This window comes from Callospermophilus lateralis, chromosome 15, assembly GCF_048772815.1.
Source record: "Callospermophilus lateralis isolate mCalLat2 chromosome 15, mCalLat2.hap1, whole genome shotgun sequence".
Classification (NCBI taxonomy): domain Eukaryota; kingdom Metazoa; phylum Chordata; class Mammalia; order Rodentia; family Sciuridae; genus Callospermophilus; species Callospermophilus lateralis.
In genome coordinates, this window is record NC_135319.1 from 54,567,972 (window position 1) to 54,591,281 (window position 23,310).

Below are 23,310 nucleotides of genomic sequence, written 5' to 3' on the forward strand. Positions count from 1 at the left end.
GGATATTATTCTGGATCATCCAGTTGTACCCAACATAATCATAATGACCTGTAAATAAAAGACTGAGGAAGAAAAGTTCAGAATGATGCAATGTGAGAGGGACTCAAACTACAGCATTGGCTTTGAAGGTGGATCAGGGTGCCAGGAGCCAAAGAATATGGGTGGCTTCTAGAAGCTGGAAAAACTGAAGAAACAGATTCTGCCCCAGGACTTGCAGAAGGATCTAGTCCTACCAACACCCTGATTTTCGCCCAATGAAGCCCCATTTCTATCCATCAGAATTATTATAAAATTATAAATTTGAATTGTTTAAGGAAAAAAAGGGGAGTATGAACATTAACTCAAAAGAAATAAAGCATAAAAAGGATATCTGTAAAATTAGGAAAATTCACTAATGCTACTGTAATTGTACTAAGTTTGTGTATATACTAGACTTATGGGTTAAGTCTTCATTGTGTTTATACTGTTCTATCTTAGTCAGTTTGGGCTAGTAACAAATCACCAGAGACTGGGTGGCTTAAACTGTGTCTATTTATTTCTCACATTCTGGAGGATAAAAAGTCAAGATCAAGTATAGATTGACCCCATGTTGGGTGAGGTCTGCTTTTTGGTTTATAGATGGCTGTCTTCTTGTTGGATCCTCTCTTTACAGCAAGCAGAAACCAAGAGCTTATGTCTCCTCCTATTTCTTCCTTCCTTTTTTAAAAAATAAGAATGCTAATCCCATATGATGAGTCCTGTTACTTCCTTTAGTCCTTTCCTCCAAATAGCATCATGTTGGGGGTTAGGGTTTCAATATGGTTTTGGAGACATGTAGACACATTTTTCAAACTGACAAGAACATTTATAGTAAAAATGTATGAATCGGCTTCAGACCCCCAGGTTCAAACTTCTTCTTAAAAGGTAATATAAATTATAATATAATGTAATAACATAATTATTATTATATTATGTGACTTACATATTAATTACCACTTTTTCCCTACATATAATTTAAAGTGATATTCTAAATACATTTGTCTATTTTGAATTCAAATGAATAGCCAAGAGAGGTGTTTGGTGGTATAATGATGAGCATGGCTAGCTTCTAAACCATGGCCAAAGTTTTTTAAACCTTCCCTGCAATATTAGCTTTTATGAGAGTATGAAAATTCTGTTACAACTGGGTCCTGAGGCAAGAGGATTACAAGTTTAAGGCTAACCTCATCAACGTAATGAAGCCCTAAGCACTTAGTGAGAACCTGTCTCAAAATAAAAAATAAAAAGAGCAGGAGATGTAACTCAATGGCGGTGTCCCCTGCTTCAAATCCCAATACCAAAAAAAAAAAAAAAAAAATTCTATTGTATACCTTCCAAACAATTCTAAATCCATACTCTCAACCACCCCCTTTATATAACTTTCATACACCATGCCAATATTTCCATTGCTCTAAATCTCTCAGGGCCAGGCATCAGGCAACTAGAAACCACCCCTATACCCTAGAGTCCTCTGACATTATTCAGATCAGTCAATCCCAGGCTGTTTTCTCTTCCCTGTCTCCTGTCTTGCATTTCACACACACACACACACACAAAAAAAAAAAAAAAAAACACCAAAAAAAAACAAAAACAAAAACAAACAAACAAAAAACCAACCAACAATGAAAGCTCTGGCATGGACTTTTCCCTCACACGGATTCTGCTTTCTTACCAAACCTGGTGCTTTGTAAGAAAACACTACAAATGGCATGTAGTGTTCCTAGCTCTCAGGAAATGTAAGCAATAAACATTTTCTTCCAATGCATTGACTTATGTGTGTCATTATGGTCATCTTATGAATTAAAACCCCAAGGGTACACATTGAAACAAATGGCTAATAGAAAAATAATCAATGTGACATAATGACAACCAAGAAAATGAAGAAGTTGGGGCAAAGACAAAATAGGAATAGAAAAAATTAGTTGAAGCTGGGAAATATTCATATAGAGCAAACATCCAGTAAGACTTCTATCTTTGTAGAAAAGGAAGGGCAGGGTGACTTAGTACTTCACAATTGCTGAAGAAAAGAGAACATATGATCACCTCAAATATTTAGGAAATCTCAAGATAACAATCCAGCAGTATAGAGAAACAAAATTCTTCCTGATTTTGGGAACTCTGATTTTTCTTCCTAGACCCTCATATGGAAATTGCTAAGAATGTAATATTTTGTCCAATCCCCAAGGATAATCTTTACCATTTCTCTATTTTAACTGAGGGCATAAATCTCAAAGCACATTTTAGTAACTACATATTTTGAGTGATATGCTTGAGGGGCGTTTTAGTCAGCCTTTCCTTACTGTGTCTAAAATATCTGACAGGAGCAACTTAGAGGAGGAAAGATTTATTTTGGCTCACAGTTTATGAGGTTTCAGTCCATGATTGGGTGGCTCCATTGCTTTGGGTCTGAAGTGAGGCAGAACCTCATGGTGAAAGTGGAAGAGGAAAGCTGCTCATAGAAGCAGGGCGAGAGCAGGGCAAGGCGGGGGGTGATGATAAATCTTTCCAGTGTACATCCCTAGTGACCTACTTCATCCATCTAGGTCCCACCTGCCAGTAGCTAGCAATGGAATAATCCAGGAAAAGTATTAACCCACTGATAAGGTCCGAGCCCTTATGATCCAATTATTGCCTAAAAGCCTCACCTCTCAACCTTGCTGCTTTGAGGACCATGCTTTCCACATAGGAGCTTTGGGGAGACATTCCAGATCCAAATCATAACAAGGGGTGTGTCCAAGAGTTCAGTCTGGTGTTTGTTTTTCTAATGATTTTACTTAATCCAAAAAGAAATTGTAGAATATTTATATCCTGTCTTAATATTTTAAACACACACACATTATCACTCAAGAAATTCAATCTACATGTTTAGATATTAAAAATGATGGGTTATTTTTAAAATATAATAATATATTACTAATATAAATAAAATATAAATAAATAAAATCTGAGTTTTAGAAACCAAGCATCTACCCCTTTTTCCTCGCGTTTCTCCGTTGAGTGTCACAGATATGGAGACATGGAAGAAATGAATACTTTTCAAGATATTCTTCTTAAATTTTATTTATTGTAATTGAGCTGTTGGGGCCAGCAGGATTTCAAAGAGCACCAGATAAGGGCAGCTCCAGTGTTTCAACTGTTGACCAGATCAAGAGAAGGAGGAGTCTCAAGGGCGGGTCCAGCCCTCTAGGACAGAAGGAGGGGAAGATGGCCTCAGTGATGGAAGCCCTAAAGAGAAGGATAATCTGGTTCCTGGTAAAAGGATCTCAGATGAATATCACCATAGTACAGCTTTGAATCTTAGCACTGTGTATGGTATTTTCCCTCAGTCCCAGTCAGATCCAGTGTTCTTGTGAGGTAGGCATGGCGCTGTGTTTCAGGAATGCCCCAGAGCATATAGGAAGCAGTATGGACTTGGAAACACAAAATGTTGGAGGAACTCTGTCAGGCCTGGTGCTGAGACCACTAATAACTTTTCAGTCTGGAGGAGCTGACAGGTTTGACTAAGGTCAAGGAGCAAGTAAGTGTTAGTCCAGGGGTTCGTCCTAGGATCTCGCAGACTTGGCATCACTGGTTGGGCAGAACAACAACCTGTCCGGGGGCAGAGAGGCAAGGTCAACAGAGAGGGGTGGTTCTCGGGGTTGGGGCGGAGCCTGGGGGAGGCTGGAGAGAGGGCGGGGGCGAGGTGGGCCGAGCTGGAGTCAGGAGGAGGGGGCGGACCTAAAGGCGGGGCCTTGCCTCGTAAGTCTCGCGCCTGCGCACGGGCGTCCCTGGGAGGGCCTGCGCGCGCGCCTTGAGCGGGCTCTGGAGGGCGGAGTCCAGGCGGGCCCCGGCCAAGGGAGGGGGCGCGGCGGCTCTGGAGTCCGGCGCTCCCTGAGGCCGTGGAGGCGATGCTGGCTGTGTCCTGTCGTGTTCCCGGGCCGACCGGAATGTGACGGCGGCCCCTCGACTAGCCTTCGGTCTTGGGGCCCGCAGGTCGCTGGGCGACCCGCAACCGGGCCAGGGCCGAGAGGAGGCTGTGCGACCTCCGCACGGTGAGAGCTGGGGTCAGGCCGGAGCGGGTGCTGGCGCCGGGGTCGCGGCGAGTGTCCTGGGTAGCCCGTAATGGGGGCGCGGTCCAGGGTGGGGCAGAGGCTTGGGCGTCCGGGGAGAAGCAGAGGCCCAAGGGAGGCAGCCTTCCAAGGCGGCCCCGCGAGCGCCCCTCGAGCCGCCTGAGGTGGGCGGGTGTGGAGCGGGGAGGCCGGACCCCCTTACCCCTCGGGCTGTGACAGGCGCAGGGGGCCGGGGGCCGTGGGCCACCGGCACTGGCCACAGCGGCGGCCGCCTTTTGCTCTGGGGAAATCTGGGCGAGGCTGAGATGCCCAGTGATTTCAGAGCCGGGATGCTCCTGAGGGTTGATAGGGAAAAGTACCGAGGTGCTCTGAATGAGTGGATTTTTTTTTTTTTTTTTTTAATTACTGGGCCAAAACAAAGACCCCCTAAAAATACATCCTGAGATAAAACTTTGGTGGATCACACCGTTTCTGTGAGTTCAGATGCTGTTGCTTTCTCTTCTTTAGACGTCTGCTATTTTTATCCATTTGTATAATGCACCGTGTTTCTTGATACAGTAAGAGGAGGAATTACTCTGATGATGTGGTCGTTTGTGGCTAAGCTTAAGTTTGAATTTCAATAATTGCAAATTCATCTTTGTAGGCTATCCAGCCAATTAGACTTGCTGTTCCTAACTAGGCCTTAGCAGTGTGGAAATTACTGATGCACGGACTTTTTGCAGTCTCAGATTGATATGTAGGTTTTCACTCTTAAAGGAGAGAGAACATGAACTTTAGCCTTTTCAAAGTAGGTGTTTTCTCCTGAACATCAAACTATTATGGAACCTATTCATTTGGCCAGAGGTTTTTTAAAACATCATTTTCAAAAGAGACTTTAATTTAAGGAGATTTTAGTTTACCCAAATCTAAGATACTCTCCTTCTGCAAAAGATAGATAGGTACAAAACCTATCTTATAGGCTGTAATCGGACTTATAGTCTGTAATATATGATAAGTATATAAACATTGCTAAATGTTTTGCTTGAAGTCAGTTTTCTTTTCAGACTTTATTGTTTGCTTTGCTATTTTCTGATTTGGTTGTTTTCTTTAGTGTTCTCAGCGACATTGACCTCAAATAATCTTTGGGTTAAAAATACAACTTTCAGCCACAATTAATAATGTCTTATTTCAGTGTTATATTACGATCCCATAGTAATATAATGCTAGAAGCCATCTTGAGAGCAGGAATTCATTAATTTTTTATTCTACCTTTCTACAGGTAGTATTTTTTGCTTGTTGCCTTAACTCAATGCTTTTTATTGTATGGAGAAAGATGAGGACTTTGATTTCTTGTTTAGAAGCCCATTGATGACTTTTCATAATCTATTTGAGTAAATTGAGGCTTTCATAATTTCTGGTGTTTGTCTACATTTTAGTTTCTCTTCTACCATGATGCCTGCCCTTTCCATTTAAGACTATTTGTAGCTCTCAAAAGATGACATCTTCCTTTGTGGTTTTACACTGTTCCCTCTGTTGAAAATTTTTCTCTTCCTAGTAAACAACTTGCCATTCACAACCTTACTAAAATAACACCTGAGTCTTCTCTGGAAGTCTTATCCCTTTTGTCTTCTCTGATCCAATAAGATACAATACATTATGCAGATAGCATTTGCCAATTGGTAGTTAATGATTTGTTTATATGTCTCTCTTAAACAGGCTTTTGAGTTTCTTTTTAAGTTTGCAACTTAAGCACATAATGTTTTGTGGCACAGGTATCAAAACTATTAGCTGTATGTGTTCTGGAGGAATGGCTTCAGGCTTAAATACAGCTTTAAAATAGGCAGAATATGTTAGACTGTATTTTTCAGTATCAGAAAATTTAGAAAAGATGAATGTACAAAGTGCTTTTAAAAACCCAAGAACAAAGTGAAAATCATTGCTGATTAGGAATGAAATCCTAGTTCTGACAGATAAAAACAGTCCATTTTATGATGCAGGAATAAGAAGGGCATGACCAATAAGGATTGGTGCTTTACTGGTCCTAGAACTTTATTTTGAGTGCAGTAGTTTGCTTAGGGTCACATGGGTAGACAGGGCCAGAGCTCAGATGACTGTCCAAGTCTTTTGATCATCTTTGTATTTCACCTTTGCCTCTAGTCTCCTAATTCTAAACTTTAATAATTGTTTTACCATCTGAGTAACGGTAATGAGAGACTTTGGTGTGTTTGGGAAAGGGGTCTGTTACTTTAACAGGTATTGAACTTGAAAGAATTTACAGATTATTTGGTTCGATTTGAAAATTTTACTATTAAATAATTAAAGCCTGAAAAGACAAGTAAAATGCCTGAGATTGCATAGTGTCATCTCTGTCTCACATCTTCTGACCTCATGTTTGTATATTTTCCACTGCTTCATGGTGGTGTTATAGAAAAATGGGGAAGTCAACAAATTTTCACAGAGTGCAAATCTGCGTCATTTTCTTCTTAAATCCTTAGCTGCCACTCTTAGGGCTTTAGAGCCCTGAAATGGTTGAGAAACATAATAATTCATCTGGGAACATAAGGGAAACTGAACCTTCACCATTCTGTTTGGCCAGATAGTTTTAACTTTGGTGTTTGAGGTTCTCTCTCCAGATGCTTTGTAATAAGTAGCCTCTGATCACCAGATGGAGATCCCCAGTTAAATTTTGATGGTAAAAGAGATTTTAATATAATGAGGTTACAGTTGGCTAATAGCATGGCTAAAATTGCATGTATGGTTTGTCTTTATGTGAGAAGAGCTAATCCATTTACTCCTGTGTGATAGGTTTTTAGGGTAAAAAATTGTTTATTGTTGTTTCATGCCTCTGAAAAGTCAGTTTTGAAGTGTGTATTTAGTTTGATGGTCCTGATCAATTCCAATAGGCTTTTTATTGGAACAACATAATGTTAAAGAATTTTTTAAAAAATCAGAATAAGCTTTTAATTTTTCTTATTTTTGGTCATACCTATTTGGTTTTATACTGTAATCAAATCATAAATATAATGTTTAACACTTTCATACTTATTTTCTTTTTGCTATAGTTTTTATACCTTTAGATTATTATACAATGTTACAGTGGGTTGAATTACTTATTTTTTAGTAGCTCGACATCTAGGTTGCTTATTTTATAAGTGCATTTAATATAGTTGTTCTTCATTTTACTTCTTTCCTTTAGGTTAAAGGCCAAGGAGAGGGATTTCAAGGTCAGATGGTTTGAAGGTTTTTATCAATTTCAAAAAAGATTGCCAGATTTACTTTAGATAGGTATTGCTATACACTGCCTCTAGCAGAATTTAGCTGACCAATTCTATCTTACATTTTTATAATCTTTTGTTTTTAAAAATGGGTATTAAAGTACTTGCCGTCTAACATCACAGCCCATAGTCGAAAAGCAAATGCAGTGTTTTTCTCGTTCTGTTCTCTCCTTTCTATGAATTGTTTGTCCTTCAGTTATAAATTTACTGAAATCCTTTCATCATTTTCAATATCACTGGCACCATAAGTATTTAATCTTTTGAAAAGTGTTTCTGATCTGCTTTATTTTTGTTATTTTTAGTATTGAAGAGTTTGTAGTATTTTTTAGTATTACTAGAATTACTGACTTTTTAAAAAAGTTTTGTGATTTTTGTGTTTTAATTGTGAAGTCTTAGAATGAAATTATTCTGCTACCTGATGCATACTTTTATTAAGTTTCTAGAGTTTGTTTTGTTATATGGGTATGTATTTAGTAGATTACGTATGCAATTGGGATTGAATTTTATTCATGTGGATTTTACATTATAGAAAACCACATTCTTATTAATTTCCATTTTTTTCTTCCTGAGTTTGAACAGGGAGACAAAGTAAAAGAACCTAGTTTTTTTTAAATACATGAATATTTTCTTTCTTTTTTTTTTTTTGATTCTTGCTTTTTAAAAATAAATTATCATGAAAACAATATATTGGTTAATTGAAGATTTTGTTGATTCAGAATTAATTGGAATGTTGTTTCTAACTGGGCTCTTGTTAATTATTCTGAAATACATGGAAGCTAAACTTTGGTTATCTGCTGTCTTTGGGAAGTGATGCATTCTAGATAGATGAGATAGTCCAGGACGTTAGTTAGAATATATACTGTGCGAGGATTTGGCATGCAGTTTCTTACTTAGTCCTCATAGCAACCCTAAAAGATAGGTCTTTTAGTATTCTCCTTTTGGGCAGGAGAAAACTTATAGATGCAGAGTGATCTGCTAAAGGTAACATGGCTAGGAAGGAGTGGACAGCCTGATTGCTTTCACTAGGCACTGTTTTTTTTTTTTTTTATATGTGTACATATTTAGTAGATTTAAAGATGAATTATTTGCTGTGCTAAGAATTTGGACTTAGGCATTTAAAAGATACTAGATGTTTCAAAGCAAGGAGATGATATGACATGTTATTTCTTTTTAAGAGATGACTGATGTGACACTGTTCTCAGCCATTCAATTTGGGAGGGACTACTGTCCCATATCTTCATTCTGAATGTGGGAATGGGGGATGCAAGACATGGTATTTTTAGCTAAGGAATACTGAGTATCTCAGGGACCACAATCTCTTTTGGTGTCTGGTATTGAAAAGCCCAGGTGATAACTCATATTTTAGCAGGTATGTTTTTTATTCCTCACCATTCAACCTTTCTTTAAAGTGGAAATATAAGTATGTTTACACACACACACACACACACACACACACTCACACACACTCTTTGAATTCTCCCACCTCCCCTTCCCTCCACACTAATATAGCAAAATCTTTTTTTTTTTTTTTTTTTTTTGATGACTACGCCACTGGTATATACACCAGGGACAACAAAGAGAGGCAGACACCAGAAGGTTCTCTAAGTTGTTGCTATCATGTTAATGATATTTGGTTGCAGCTTGAGTGCTTTGGGGAAATTTGAGAGCTTTCTCTGACCATTATGTCTTGGCAGCCAGTTTTAGGATTGGGAGTTACAGTTTTCTCAGAAGACCATAGTTTAGAAAAGCAGGAACTATTCATAACAGCTATTAAGTGTGTAGAATGAGCTTAATGTTGTTTTGGTCAGAGTTGGTAGGCAAGTTTACAGGAAATATCTAAATGATGTTTCTTTTCAAGGAAAGCAGGGATGACCATCTTCTCCCTCTCCTCTCTGTAGTTTTTCCCCATAGTAGGGATGTGTCAACCCTTGTTTATTATTGGCACTAGCTGGGGTTGTAGATCTGGCTATTGTTGGACAGTTCTTGTAGTCATTGTTTCTCTAAGGGCTGGAGAACTTTACACTGAAAATTCCTTCAATCCCTACTTTTATACTAGATCCTGACTGGATTTTCCTTTCTTCATTCATCCTTCCATTCCAGATGGATGAGCATTTGTTAGGAATAGTACAGTGAACAAATTATCTGCTTTTGTGGAGCTTACATTCTAAATAATGGTCATAAAATAAATAAATACATATGTGGTGTCTCAGATTTTATAGTTCATGGGGGAAAAATAAAGCAGAATAACATGAAAAGAGCATTTTGGGGGGAATTGTCAATTTATACAAGATGGTTAGGAAAGGTATTTGAGTAGAGATCTTGAAATGAGAGCAATCTGTGCAGATATGAGGGAGGTTGTAGGGGAGAAACATTTAATAAAGGTGGAACAGAAGTGTAAATATCCTGAGTCACAGTATGCTTGTTATGTTCAAGGAGTGACATGTACATCAATGGTGGTTTTGAGGGAAATGATTGGTAGAAGATGGGGTCTGAGAGGTGAGTTGGGTAGAGGAAGGTCAGATCATATATGGCAATTTAGGCCAGTGGGACTTTGGCTTTTACTTTGAAGGTGGGAAGTCACTGGAGAGTCTTGACTTGTTTTAAATGGTCTTTTCTGCTGCCATATAGAGTTATGTCATGGGCAGGGCATAATGAGATCATTTAGCACGCTCAAACAATAATCCTGGGTGGGTGATGTTATTGATTTTAGTCATGATTGGGAAAAGCATTCCCACTCTATATACATTTTGAATGCAGAGCCAACAATTTGATGATGGATTAGATGTGGCCTCTGGGGTTTGGCCTGAAAAACTGGAAGAATAAAGTTAATATTTACTGAGATGAGAAAGACTGCAGAAGAAGCAGATTTTAGGGGGAAATAATGAGTCTAGTTTTGAACATGCCAAGTTAGCAATCTAAGTGGAGATATTGTATAGACAGCTGGATATACATTAGTTTGCAATTCAGGGCAGAAGTCTGGACTGGAGACATAAATTTCTGATGATTGGCAGATCAGTGTCATGAAAACTAAGTAAGATAATTTAGGGAGTGTGTCAGGAGAAGTCCAAAAACTTCCCTTGAAAACCTATACTGTTTACAGAGAGAGGCTGAGACACTACTAGCAAAGGAGAATAAGAAGTACAGTACGAAGGAGGAGAATTAAGAGTAAGTTGCATCCATGAAGTCAAGTGAACTGTGTTAAGAAAGAAGGATTGATCAGCTTTATTAGATACCTTGATATGGTAATCTGTCAATATGGTAGTTTTATGAAATCCTTTTCTTTTTTTTTAAATAGAAATTAAAATCCTTAAAAAAACTTTTATTTGAAGTTTGTATGAACTGCTTTTCAGGGGAAATTTTTATAGCTACTTTTCACCACCCCTTCTTTTTTTCTATTATACTTGACCACAATTTTACTGTAATTGCTTATGATTGAGTTGATATATGATGTAAATTCAGAAAATGGTGAAAGCACATATTAGTTGCAGCACTTTATGTGCCTCTTTCTGTGGTTCATTTTTGAGTAAATAGTAGTCTACATTTTGGGCTGTAGCATCTTTGCAATTGTTTCTTAATCCTCTTCTTTCATCTCTTTCCACATTTTCTTCCCCTAGCCTCAGATCTGTGGCTAGACTTCTGAAAGATAGATCTTGTCAGGTTCTATTATTGATGAAAAAGTTCCTGTTGGCTACAGAAGTTAGTCCCCCCCCCTTTTTTTTTTGCCTCTTATCCACCTATTTCTACAAGCATTCTGCTTTAGGGAATATGGATTGCTTTTTCAGGGATTCTAACATGTATCTGATTTTTTTATCAGTGTTTTTTATTGTAGGACTATAGGATAAAGGTTAAATTCCTTATCAGTGTATAGAAAGTCCGCCATGAGCTGCCTTGCCGTCATCTTTTGCCATGGTTTCATGAAGATGAGAAACTGTGCATGTCTTGTTTTGCACATTTTTTCTAGAATTCACTCATCATCTTAGTTATCTCATTAAATCAGTTTATCTTTTTTGTGTTTCCTCTTCTAGCAAAGCTTGTGGGCATTTTTTTGTCCTGTCTCTTTTACTCATTCCTCCTAATATTCTCTGTTTGTGTTCCTGTGACATTTTCTATATTTACTATATTTTAGTTTGCTTACCCCTGTAAATTTTTGTTGAATGAATGATTGAGTCAAGCAAATAGTTACTTAGTGTTGACCCAGTTTTGATTGACCCATGTAATTGGGTATTTACATCCTTCAATTTGTACAGGATATACACATGAGCAATCAAATATCATTCTTATAGACAGAGTCATACCACAAAGAATCTTAGGGAATTTATTGAATATTTATTCTCATTAGCAAATAATAAGATTTGTTGATAATTTATTATATTTCCCAAGTCTTTATTTTTGTCTGGATTTTTCCTCATCAGTATTTTTTTTCCCCTGACATTTCTATTTGTGTGTTGTCTTTAGCTACCCTCCACACAAAACAGCATGTCTTAAAACTCATTCCTTAAGCTTGATCCCACTCCTAACTTCTCCACAGTGTTTTCTCTACCTCTACTTGTGAGTTACTCAGGTTTCTCTGAAATCTTTGTCTCACTTCTATATTTCATCAATTCATAAGTTCTTTTATAATTCAACAGACCCTTTTTTGGCTGTTTCCAATGTTCCTGACTTGTTAGTATTAGCAATGAGAGGCTGAATAAGAGAAGATCACAGTCTGTAAAATGATTATGATACAGTGTAATGGGCATAGTAATACAGTAATAGTGGAATATCTGGGTCAGTATTAATAGATAGGAAGAAATCCAAAGTTCTTATATACCACTCAACACCACACTTCTGACAATGAATCTCCTATAGTTTATCTTATGTCTGACACTGTCTCCCTGAAGTAGCATTAGATCCTGTAGGATAAAGGCTGAGTCCTATAAGACTGCCATAACTTCAGATGCCAGTGGCAAACTCCAGATTATGACCTGTACTGATGACTGACTGGCTATAAATCAGGGTTCATACAACTCTCTCCTTGGGTTCAATTAATTTGCTGTAGCATTTCACAGAACTCTGGGAACCACTTAGGTTTACTGATTTATTATAAAGACTACTGCAAAGGATTTAATTGAATAGTTGGATGAAAGAGATGAATAGGGCAAGGTATGTGGGAAGGGGCACTGAGTTTTATACCCTATTTGTGTGTGTTACTTTTCAGGCACCTCCACATGTTCAGCAATCCAAATGCTCTCTGAACCCTGTCCTTTGGGTTTTTATAGAGGCATCATAATGTGGCTCTGATTGATTACATCAGTGGTCACAGTGATTTGTTTTACCTTCATCCCTTCTTCCCTCCCTGAAGGTTGGGGGTAGGGCTGAAACTCTCAACCCTCTAACCTTTAGGGCAGGTTTGTTGGGTAGTGGTGGTGGTGAGTGGCTAAAAAGGAGACCCCAAACCAGATTTCAAAGGCTATTGTAATCTTAGTTGCCCTCACTAGCTCTGTTTGGGCAGAGGATGTGTTTCTTCAAGTTTTGATTTCCTTAAATCTACAAAATAAAAATTTTAAAAAATCAGTATACAGGATTGTGAGATTTAAGTGAGGTAATAGATGAACACAACACACAACTACTCAATAAATATCAGCGGCTGCTATTAGTTGTGGTATAAGGCATTTATACCTTGGGAAGCCACACAATGATTTTAAGTGTAGCAGTGACATGATCAGACTTATAATTTTGAATATTTTGGGAAAAGTTTAAAGAATGGATCAAAGGGAATTAAGGTGGCTTGGCCTGGAATACTGGTTAGAGATGATAAAGATTCTTAATCAAGAAATGAGACAGTGTTGAAGAGGGCAGGATGGGTTTGAGAATTTTTGCATATTGTCAGGTGCATTGTAACCCAGAAGTTGGGGAAATCTAGAGGGAGCTGGGAGAATTAACATCAAGGATATAAACAGAGTACCCAGCTGAGTAAGAAACATTGTACTTTGTATTCTCTTGTTCATGACTGGAGAGGGCTAAAGAGGATGGTTAGAGGCTCCCAGCTCACTGTTGTACAAGGACTTGTAGTTGAACTTGTCTGACTGTCTTTCTCTAGATGGGGTTAAAACTTAGGACAGCTCTAGATAATGAGTCCAAAGTAGTAACTTTGGGTAGTACTGAGGAATTTCAAGTGTCAGGAAGCTCTCTTGAGTGAGGAGAGACATGGCATGAAACACCAGTGACATTATTCTTAAGAGCAAAGGCAGGCAAAGTGGTGACATTGTGTACAATCCTTTTGAGGCTAAGAGGCTAAATCCTGAAGGTGGGTAAAGAGTGGAGGTATATGAACAAAACCACAAAGATGAGCAGTTCTTTGCACTTGCCAAAAGGTGGCAGTGTCAGCTCAGGCTAGCGGGTTTTGGAGAAGCAAGTTTGTGGTTGTGTCTTTATATTTCAAGCAGTACCTATGCAGAAAAAGTTTCTTAGACAATTTGCACAAGAAGATTTTTCCAATGTGCATTTAAATCTTAAGAGCTGAAGATGTTAAAAAAGAGCCTCATTTTGGAAAGACCTCTTGATAGAACAGCAATTAGTCTTTATCAGTAGACTGTCAGCTGTTTCTGTTTTTACTATTGTTAACCAAGTGACTCTATGGAGAGTTGTGTTGCAAGAGAGCAGAAGAGCAGAGTCCTACCTGCCATACTTGCAAACATGCTTTGATGCACCCTGAGTAGTTCTGGTTCCTAACATGGAATCTCAGGTGCTTTTTGATCACTTCATGTGGGAAAATTTCCAAATTTCATATTATGATGTTGTGCTCTTCAAGCTTTTTTTTTTTTTTAAACTGTAGTGACTATCAGTAGAAATATATTTTATACAGTGTACACACAAAGTAGACATATAACTGAAACAAGTGTTATGAAACATTTACCCTCACTATATATTATGCCTTGGGATATTTTCTATTTTATTCCTATTGTAGCAAGAATACGCCCCATTATTAAGTGGGACAAGATTGCTTTAGAATATGCAAAATTAATTTTAAGGAACCAATAGATAGATTAATGCTTTACTGGAGGTGCATGTGATAAAAAGATTTTCTCCCAATCTGTAGGCTCTCTCCTCACGTTATTTATTGATTGTTTCCTTTGCGGAGAAGAATCTTTTAAATTTGAATCCATCCCATTTATTGATTCTTGATTTTACTTCTTACACTTTAGGAGTCTTGTTAAGGAAGTCAGACCCTAGGCTGACTTGGTGAAGATTTGGGCCTATGTTTTTCTTCGGTTAGGCCCAGGGTCTCTGTTCTAGTGCCTAAGACTTTGATCCTCTTTGAGTTGGCTTTTGGGCAGGGTGAGAGATAGAGGTTTAATTTCATCTTGCTACATATGGATTTCCAGTTTTGCCAGACCATTTGTTGAATAGGCTATCTTTTCTCCAGTGAATGTTCAGTGGTAGAGCACTTGCCTGGCTTGAGTGAGGCTCTGGATTTGATACCAGCACTGCAAACAGTCAGTCAGTCTCTCTCTCTCTCTCTCTCTCTCTGTCTCTCTCTCTCTTACTGTTTGCAGTTCTGGGGGCTGGAATTTTAAGATGAGGGCACCAGCAGGTTTGCTCTCTGGTGAGGGCTCTTTTCTTCAGAGACCTTTAACTGTACTCACATGGTAGATGGGGAAAAATCAGTTCCCTTGGGCCTCTTTTATAAAGGCACTTATCATTCATGAAGGTTTTGCCTCATGACCCAATCACCTTCTAAACATCTCACCTCTTGATAATAATTGCATTGGGGTTTCAACAAATTTTATGGAGCCATAAACAGACTGCAACATATGAGTACTGTTTAAGGTTTTATATTTTAAAAAATTTAATTTTAGTTCAATTTTTTATAGTGCTGGGGATCAAATTCAGGGCCTCATGCATACTAGGCAAGCACTCTACCACAGAGCTGCATCCCTAGCCTATTAAAGGTTTTAAAAAACCATTCCAGGCAAGTGTCTTACTCTGTCTCTAAGGTCCAAGGAATATGACCTACCTAGTTCATTTGGTCTGACAAATGAGACTGTTGTCATACACAAATGGAATTGTTTCACATGAGAAGATGGAGTCTGTACAATAAAGTTCACCATTTTATAGTTTAATTGTTTATCAACTCATTTATTTATAAAATTTGTATTTGTTCCTTAACTTCCTTTTAATGATCAGGGCTGACTGGCTTTCAATTGGGAAGCTCTACCTCTAATATTTTTTCCTCAGTCTGTTTTTAAAAACATCTGCCTATACCATCCAGTTATACTTCTAGTGTTTTCATGTCATCTATTTAGAACATTATTTTTCATTTTCCTCGGTTGATTTTTTAGTCACCTCTAACATCTTGAGGTGGTGACAGTATTTTTTAAGGCTTAATGTATAAGAAACTTTAACAGTTTTTTTTTTTTTTTTGGTGGTAGTTGATTGGTTTGCTTCCCTATTCCATTTTCTTGTATTTAGCTATGTTCATATGAAGAGTTATTTTAGTTTTTTAAATTTATTTTAAATTTTTATTTTTTAGTGGTAGTTGGACCCAATACCTTTATTTTATTTATTTATTTTTATGTGGTGCGAACCCAGCGCCTGGCACGAGCTGCCTGCCGCTGAGTTACAACCCCAGCCCTGAAGAGTTATTTTAAAAATAATACTCATTACTTAGCAGTGCCTTTTTCCTCTTATTGTGGTGTTTTTAGGAAAACCACAACTTATGTATTGTTTATTTCCAATTCTTTAGGGGACTCTGGTAATATCATTTTTTCCATTCTATTTTTGCATGCTTTGTTTGGTGGGTACATTTTTTGGTTTATTAAGTTAAACTGAGCATTTTCTTTAGGTTTCTGTCCCTTCACTAACCTACCTTTCCTTAAACGCTTCTAAAAGCTTCCCTGAAGTGTCGATTTCTTCAGGAAATTGATTCTTCTTAGGGTTTTTTTTTTTTTTTAATTGAAACAAGCTCTACATTTGCTTTGAGTAATTCTTAAATGTTTTCTCTGTAATATACAACTTTTACTTTTTCAGAAGAAACAAGTTTTCTAATTTTGTGCTCCACAAATAAATTCTTGAATATTTTACACTATTAAATTTGATTAGTCTCTCCTCTAGTCATTGCAAAACTAAACCAAACTTACATTTTATTGTTCTGCACCTAACTTTAGTTGATTTGATATTTAATAAATTGAGAAGATTCTCAGTGGCAGTACTCTTGGGATTAATTTCTTTTAACTACTTTGAGGGGTTTTACTAAAATGTTAAAGTATGGGTGTCCTAGTTGCTATTAAGAATTGTATGAGTCAGTATCTAAAATACTTTAATGAAATCACACAGGGAGTTAGCATTTAGAGATCATAATAATACTGAGCCTAAGATTGTGTCATACTCCATTTCTTTTGTAATTTAGTATTTTTTTCAATAATGTTTTATGCCAAAAGTTTTAAGTTTCTTCTCAGACAAATGTAAATTTGGTACCGTAGATATGAGTGGCAATTGATATTAAGATTAGAATAAATTATTAAGCGGGAAGGAAACTTTCACAGAGAGATTGTTTTCTTTATTAGGGTTAATAATCCAATGTGATTTCTGGAGAGGTGGGAAAAAAATCAGTGTCATGAATTGGTGTTTGTTTTACTTAGGTAAACAGAAACTGATAAACAGGAGTTTATAAGCCAGTTCTGTAGGATCTCAGATATTATTTGAAATATATTGCCAATTGTGTTAGGCTTTTTTTTTGTGTGTGTATGTATGTGTGTGCATACATGTGGATATAGTAGCTTTAAAGTAAAAATTAATAAAATTCTCAGCAAGAAGATATTAAGAGGTATTCTTCACTTTACTGTACATTTGTAAAACACCAGTATGTGCCAGGATATGTTCTAGGGCTTGAGTGAGGAAATAGTTGGAAGAAACATAAACTGTTCTCAAGGACATTAGTGTACAGTAGAGGGAACAAAATTCTTGAGGGATCTGTGGAATATTTCTTGGCATGTTGAAATGAAACAGGAGCCTATAACCTAGAGTGGTGGGCTTGACTTCTACAAAAGTGGCTTAATGCTATGCAGAATGTGAGAATAATGAAGGATTATGCATTCCGGGTACTAGAGATAGTATACAAGTCCCACAACTCCTCAACAAGTCAGATGTAAGCCTTTATAAGTAATTAGTGGAATAATCTTAGGCTGATGATTAGCTAGAATATCGCTTGAAAATTTCCTGGCCTCTTTTCCCCACATTGGACTTGGTATTTACTGTATGTCCTCATACCTTCTTTTTATAACATTATTTATATTTTCATGTGTGTTTTAATATCTAATCTCTGCAGGACCATTAATAATGTGAGTACAAGGTTCTTGTCTATATTTTATACAGTGACTGGCTCAGTGTTTACTAAATACTTAGTAAACAAATAAATGGTGTTATGGGTAACTTTATAATGGTGTTATGGAGAGCATGTAGTAATAATTTTGTTGGAGAAGAGAATGTGGTTTAATGCATGTTTTTAGATATGGGTTCTTTCCTTCTATTTTCAACATAGGTTTTCTTCCCTTTCTCATTAATTGGAATTTAGCCCTTTAGATTTCATCAAGGACACACTTCTTGAGTTTTGTTTCCCCTGTATCCAATGATTTGTAGGACATATAAATAACCACAAGATAGGGAAGCTGGCCACAGTAGCTGTAATTCCAGTTATTCAGGAGGATGAGGTAGGAGGATTGCAACTTCAAGGTCAGCCTGAGCAACTTAGTGAGATGTGTCTCAAAATAAGATTCAAAAAGGGGGTGAGGATATAGCTCTGTGGTAGAGCTATATCCTAGTATGTGTAAGACCTTGGATCCCGTCACTGATACTTAAAAAAAATTATTACTACAAAATGGGATATACTGTCTGAGGTTAGGTTCTACACTTAGCATGGAGGTTAAAAACCATGGATAGTCAAAACTATCCTTGACAATTCAGCTGGTAACCTAAGTTTAACTTGGTCAGTTTTTCTTTCAGCTTTCATTGAGTGCCAGTTTGTATAGTTGCTCAAATAAGATTATCTTACTTTTGATAGTTACTTATGCTATGACAGGCCTGTACAGAGTTACTGAGAGAAGATTCAGATCTTCCCTCATATATTCTCTTTGTTATTTATTTAAGCTGTAGATGGACACAAAACCTTTGTTTTATCTATTTATTTTTATGTGGTGCTGAGGATCGAACCCAGTGCCTCACACGTGCTAGGTAAGTGCTCTACCACTGTGCTACAACCCCAGTTCCTTGTAATTTAATCTTACTGAATGAAAGGTGAGGAGAATCACTTACATCATTAATGTTTCTCTTTGAAGAGTAATTTTACTTTGTCTAAATTAAAAATACACATGTGATGTGATTGCTTCTTCCATCTCCATCTGCTACCCTTACATCTACTCTATACAGGGACAAACATTCATTTACTTATAAATAATTTAACTTCTGAAAGGCTGTTCATAAGTATTTTTGTAAATAATTGCTAATATCCTCCTTTGGTGGAAGGCGTTGCTGAAACTTTTATTTTGGTTGTTTTATTCATGATATAAAAGCTTATGAATTGAAAGTGAATAGAGTCGCTTCTGTATGTGGGACCTGTGAACCCTGGAATTTGTGGTCTCCTAGGGTTCTGGGACCCTGATTTGCTTTGCTTATTTTGTACTTCACAAGAACCCCTGTAACCTTTTTCCACTCTTACTCATTCAAGGCTATGGAAACATCTAACTCTCAACACAGGTAGAAACCCCCTCCCCCCATATAAAATAGACTACATTTTTAAATGGACTAATAATACTTTATATAATTGTAGGATTGGTGGGGAACATGATTTATCTGCTCCTGGGATACCTGCAACACTGAAGGGCCCAGGACAGAATGAATTTTCATTCTTTTCTCGAAATTCTGTAAGAATGGGGGACTGTAGACAAGCTGTTCTTTGAGCTGGAAATACATATCTAATCAGTTTTTCAGTGAAATAACTGAGTCATTAGTGATGTTGAGACAGTTACTGTAATGATTTTGAGGTACATTCCAAAACATCAGAAAAAGAGTATATTTGATGCTAGTATAGTTTCTGCACCATGTGTATTGAATTCTAAATATTAGTATTTGATTATAAGCACAATTTGTTCCCTAATCTTTCTTGGTTGACTTATATGTTTAAACATTTGTTGTGAAGTAATAGTTGAGATTAATATTAAAATATGAGTTTTGTAATTTAGTATTTTAACTTTTAAATGTTCTTGTAAAGCTTACATAGGGTGCAGTAGTGCATGCCTGTGAGCTAGGAGTATCACAAGTTCAAGACCAGCCTCAGCAACTTAGCAAGACCCTTAGCAACTTAGTGAGAGTCTGTCTCTAAAAAATAAAAAGAACTAGGGATGTAGCTTAATGGTAAAGCACCCCTAGGTTCAAACCCCAGTACTAAAATCAAAAAACCAACCAACCAACAAACAAAAAAACTGCGGGTGTTAAGCCCTGTGGCAAGCTGACATAAAACTGGAAATCCATCACATGGTGACTTGTCTAGGTATATGGCATTGTGACCTGGCCACTTTGAGGGGAACATTTTGTTGTTCTTAAATACTAACTTTTAAAATTTTCTACTGTGATACACTACAAAATAATCAGTGACGCAGCCTTTGTATCATCTTTAAGCTTTCTCTATTCTTCAATTGGGGTCTGTCTTTCAGGGGTCAAGGATACCCATTGACCTTGATATACTTGTTGGTAGTGTCTTCACCAAATATCCCTTGGTACATGTCTAAACAGTGCATCTTAAAAGCAATGACTGGGAACTCTTATGTGTCCTCAGTTACAGATGAGAAAACAGATTTAGTGAGAGACCAAATAACTTGTTTTAAGCCATAGTACCAGGAAGGTGATGAGTATGAGATTCCAAACCTGAGCAACCACACAACTCCTTTAGTCCTTAAACCCTTTTTCCTTACCACCTCCAAAGTTAGAGACAGAAGGGGAGAGGGAGGGAGCAGGGAGGGAGGGAGAGAGAGAGAGATGAAAATGAATGCTAAGAGGAGGAAGATAATGTAGAATGTGTTAGTAGTATATTTCTTCTTCTGATGAAAGCATTCTTAGTAGGAACTTACTTTTTAAAATGAAAATTATTTACGGACTCTGAAAATCATAATGAATAGAAAAAAGCAGTATGGATTAACCTCTAGTGTATCTGTCACTTAGCTTTTAACAGTTATCAGCTTTGTCACTCAAATCTCCTTAGTTTTGAAGGAGTTTTTGATATTTAATGGAGTATATCAGGAAAATTGTAACAATTTTTATTTTTTAAAATATTTTACTTTTTAGTTGTAGTTGGACACAATACCTTTATTTTATTTATTTTTATATGGTGCAGAGGATCAAACCCAGGGTCTTGCATCTGCTAGGCGAGCACTCAACCACTGAGCTACAACCCTAGCCCCTGTAATTTCCTATTTAATTGCTTTGGTATTTGTAGTTCTAAAATAAAACAGACTTCATTTTTAAAAAGTGGGAAAATTATACTTATTACTCTTCATTCCTCCCCAATCCTTGGTATGGTCCAGTTCCCATTACATATTCAATTTTTTTGAATTGTCTCAAAAAAAAAAGTCTTTATTATTGGCAATTTGTTCAAATTAGGATCCATATATAAAGTCCACACATTGTGTTTGTTTGGTCCTCCCTCCCTCCCTCCCTCCCTGTCTCTCTCTCTCTCTCTCTTTCTTTTTCTCTCTCTCTCTTTCTTTTTCTCTCTCTTTCTTTCTTTCTCTCTCTTTCTTTCTTTCTCTCTCTCTCTCTCTCTCTCTCTCTCTCTCTCTTTCTTTCTTTTTTTTTCCTTGGAATTGAGCCCAGGGGCACTCTGATACTAAGCTACATCTCCAGTTCTTTTTGCTTTTTATTTTTATGAGACAGGGTCTTAGTAAATCGCTCAGGCATGCATTGAACTTGGGATCTTCCCGCTTCCACCTCCTTACTATCTGGGATTACAGGTGTGTTGCTATTGCACTAGGCTTATGTATTTCTTAAACTTTATAATATCCTTTCTTATTTTTTTTGTTGAGGAAGATTTAGCTTTAGTCTTTTTATCTAATGGATTTGGCAGTAATTGATGATTGCTACTTGGATGTATTCACTAGGGTGTGCAGAATGATGATATTTTTTATTTTGTGAGTCTGTTTTACTGCACTTACCAGTTGTGATTATTCTATAAAGAAAAATTTTCATCACCATTTTTCTTTTTTAAAATTTTTTATGGTACTGATGATTCAATCTAGGTACTTGAACATACTAGACAAACCTCTACCACTGAGTCACATTCCCAGCCCCATCACCAACTATTTGATTACCTTGAAATACAATAAAGGCAGGATTGATGCTTAATTTTTATCACTTTGTAGGTTAAGTTGTCAGAATGATGAGATTTATTTTTAGTATTGATAAAATTATTATAAACAACGTGAAGATTCTTAATTTTTTCGAGAACCTTTTTTAGAGATATTGAGGTATAACTTACATACAGTACAGTGCATAATTCTTTAGTGATATACCTCCTGGTGAATTTTTGCCATCCTTCTCAAGTTATGGATTCTTACCAACTCCTCATTCAACCCCTTTTGGCTAATTTCCTCCAGTGGAGTTAATCCCTGGCTCAGGAGTTCTTAACATGTGAATCCAGATCAGCAGCATTTGCTGCTGGGAACTTGTTAGAAATTCAATCTCTAAGGCCCTACCCTTGACATTGACTCAGAAACTGGGGATAAAACCAGTAATTTGTTTTGAGGAAGTCCTCCAGGGCTTCTGATATAGTGTTGAACCACTGCTCTATTCTAACCGTTGTTGTCATAATGAGATTCATATGTCTTTACTTTGCCCTTACATAAATGGACCAAGTGAACATTTCTCACATTCCATTCTGTTTTCTGCAGATGCAGTGAATCTTAGTTGATCTGCCACCTTTTTCTCAGCAGTTTTAAGACCTCTGCTTCAAAGGAGGATATAGGAAAAGGAGGCCAAGAGCCAAAGTTAAGTCAATGGATTCTCCCCTAGAGGCTCCAGGACTATACACACTAAGACCTGTGTTTAACTACTACAAGATAATAAGATAAACAAGTTTTGTATTGTTTTAAATCAGTATATTTGTGGTAATTTGTTATAATAGCAAGAGAAAATGTATACTGTTACTCAAATTCTTTAATAAAAAAGCTTATTTCTGTTTGTACTGCTTTAGATTCAGTACCATTCCCATTGGCTATACTTCTTATAGTTTAAAAATTAGTTTCCTTTTTTCATTGGTGTGTCCCAGGAGGTTGGAAGAAAAACAGGCCAACATGCAAGCACCAGTAACACCTGAAAAGGAAAGAGAAGAATTGGGGGATAACTGGTGGGACTTCTAATAGCTGTCAGTCATTATGTTGTGAACTGAGCAATAAGCCCAATCAAATTCTGTTTGAACTGTACTGGGTAGCCTCTGATCATGTCCTGTATGCCTGCACCGTGGAGAGGGGTACTTTTCTCTTAAACACTAGGTTAAGGTCCATTGGAGAAGACATTGCTCTTCTGATATGCTAATCCACATTTGGCTTTTAAACATCATTAAAATTTTAGCTAATTGCTTCTTTTTATGGTGGCTACCTCTTTCGTGTATGCCATGGCCACATCAGAACTATTCAGATGTCCTGTGTTTCTTTGGAGGTGCTTGTCTCTATTTGGTTTACTTAGTTGTCTTACTCTGATGGGCTCAAAAAGGTTATGATTTTGAAGGTTATCTGCCTTTTCCAGGTTGTTATGTAGGAATGACCTTCATTGCAACTTTCTTTCCACCCCCATGTGCTAAGTGAAAGTGGAAGTCCTATTTTGATATTAATAGAACCAAACTATATGTACTCTTTAAGTACTGTGTTCTTTTGTTTAAAAAACCCTGTTAATTTTCTCTATGATGTTGTAAATATTATTTCTTTATTACCATGTTGTATTCTACTGGGCCAAAACAATAGAAAAAT

The 23,310-nt window shown here is 37.0% G+C and overlaps 1 protein-coding gene across 6 annotated transcripts in view; it reads left to right on the forward strand.

The window, feature by feature from the left end:
* The first annotated feature begins 3,834 nt into the window (after positions 1–3,834).
* The window catches only part of Ccser2 (coiled-coil serine rich protein 2), a 142,371-nt gene continuing 122,895 nt past the window's right edge, over positions 3,835–23,310 (forward strand). For all 6 annotated transcript variants that reach the window (XM_076834493.1, XM_076834500.1, XM_076834494.1 and 3 more), the window contains exon 1: positions 3,835–4,049. The gene's annotated coding sequence lies outside the window, so the exon portion shown is untranslated. The remainder of the gene's footprint in view (positions 4,050–23,310) is intronic.